General features: G+C 35.1%; 1 protein-coding gene across 6 annotated transcripts in view; it reads left to right on the forward strand.

The window, feature by feature from the left end:
* Jade3 (jade family PHD finger 3) overlaps positions 1–2,173 on the forward strand; it is a 138,147-nt gene that overhangs the window by 56,460 nt on the left and 79,514 nt on the right. The window contains exon 1 of one of the 6 annotated variants that reach the window (XM_048796503.1): positions 1,403–1,525. The exons of the other annotated variants lie outside the window; for them this stretch is intronic. The gene's annotated coding sequence lies outside the window, so the exon portion shown is untranslated. Of the gene's footprint in view, positions 1–1,402; positions 1,526–2,173 lie in introns of those variants that run through there. 6 annotated transcript variants of the gene reach the window in all.

Consider the following 2,173-nt stretch of genomic DNA (forward strand, 5'->3'; position numbering starts at 1 on the left):
TTCCTCCTTTCTTCTCTTCCTTCCTCCTCCTCCTTTATTTTTTCTTTGGTAATACTGGGGATTAAACCTAGGGGGAACCCTACCACTGAGCTACATCATCCCTTGCCCTTTAATTTTTTATTTTGAGACAGGGTCTCACTAAGTTGCCAAGGCTATCCTTGACTCTGTGACCCTCCTGCCTTAGTCTCCCAAGTCACTGGGATTATAGGTGTGCACCACTGCACCTAGCCTATTGCTGTTCTCTTTGATGCTACTTAAACAGTTCTCATTGGTAAAATGTTAAATAATTTTAAAGGATTTTTTTTAGCTTTATTAGGTACAGTTTAAATGCCACAAAATTCATCCATTTAAAGTGTGAAATTCTGTGGAATTTAATACATTTACAAAAGTGTACAACCATCACCATCATACAAATTTAGAGTATTCCCATTGCCCCCAAAAGAGCATGTTACTCATTTGCTTTTAGTCCCAGTTCTCACCCCCAATCCTAGGCAGCCACACATCTATTTCTTATCTCTATAGATTTGCCTATTCTAGATATTTCATATAAATGGAATCATACAATAAGTGGTCTTCTTTGTATGACTTCTTTCACTGAGTATGTAATGTTTTTGCTAAGTGTTTTTAACCTGTTTTGTATTTGTTTTACATGTTATAATATGTATGTATCAATACTTTGTCCCTTTTAAAAATATTTTTAGTTATAGTTGGATACAATACCTTTATTTTATTTTTATGTGGTGTTGAGGATCGAACCCAGCACCCCACATGAGCTAGGTAAGCGCTCTACCTCTGAGCCACAACCCCAGCCCCTACTTTGTCCCTTTTTATTACTGAGTAGTATTCTATAGTGTGAATGTTCCACATATTGTTGAACCATTCGTCTGTTAAAAGACATGTCAATTGCTTCCAGTTTGGGGCTATTATGAATAAAGCTACTATAAATACTTGTGTGAACATAAATTTTCATTTCTGTGATAAATGCCTAGGAGTGCAGTTGCTGGGTTGTATGGCCATTGCATTTTTAATTTTTTAAGATATGACCAAATTGTTTTCTAGAACAGTTGTACCATTTTACATTTCCACTAGCAATGTGTGAATGATATATCCATATTTTCTCTAGTACATTTTCATTTTTTTACTTTAGCCATTCTAATAAATGTGTAGCGATAGCTTGTTATGGTTTAAATTTGTATTTACCTAATGTGCAATGATGTTGAACATCATTTTATGTGCTTATTTGCATGTCCTTTTTGGTTAAATGTCTGTTCATTTTAATTGGGCCATTTGTTTCCTTGCTGTTAAGTTTTATGCATTAAGTATTTCTAATATAAGTTTATTGTCAGATATGTTTTGTAATAAATATGACATATGTATAATATGTATGACTGTTATGTTCCATTTTGTAGCTTGTTTTGTATCTTTTTTTTAAAGATGGTTTTTCACTGTGTTGCCCAAGCTGGTCTCACTCTCATGGATTCAAGTGATCATCCCACCTCAGCCTCCCAAGTAGCTGGGACCACAGGTGCACACCACCACACTCAGCTATTTTGTGCATCTTCTTCACAGGGTCTCTTTTAGAGCAAAAGTTTTTCAATTTAATAAAGGCAAATTTTCTTTGACAAATCATGTTTTGGATATCAAATATAAGAATCCTTTGCTTGGCTCTAGATCTTGAAGACTTTCTCTTCACCTAGAGAAGGGTCAGAGAATGAGATATGATGACATATCAGAGATGCAATGTTTCTGGTTTTGAATATGGAGAAAGATAGCCAGGATCCAAGGAGTCTTCTAGAAAGAATTGCAGCTCTGCTGACATCTTAATTTTAGCCCAGTGAGATCTGTGTCAAGCTTCTGACCCAATAACCTGTAAGATAATAAATTTGTGTTATTTTGATACACTAAGTTTGTGGTAATTTGATACTGCAATGTTAGAAAATGAATAAATAAATATTTTATATTTTATTTATTTTGTGGTGCTGGGGATCAAATCCAGGGCCTTACCCATGCTAGGCAAGTGTTTTCCCACTGAGCTACACCCTAGCCCAGATAAATAGATTGTTTTTTGGTTGGCACTGGGGACCCAAATCCATGGCCTCTCACATACTGGGCAAGCATTGTACCATTAAGCTATATACCCAGCCCTTTTTTTTTTTTTTTTTTTTTTTTTTTT

Source organism: Marmota marmota, unplaced genomic scaffold (genome assembly GCF_001458135.2).
Source record: "Marmota marmota marmota unplaced genomic scaffold, marMar, whole genome shotgun sequence".
NCBI classification, from domain to species: Eukaryota; Metazoa; Chordata; class Mammalia; order Rodentia; family Sciuridae; genus Marmota; species Marmota marmota.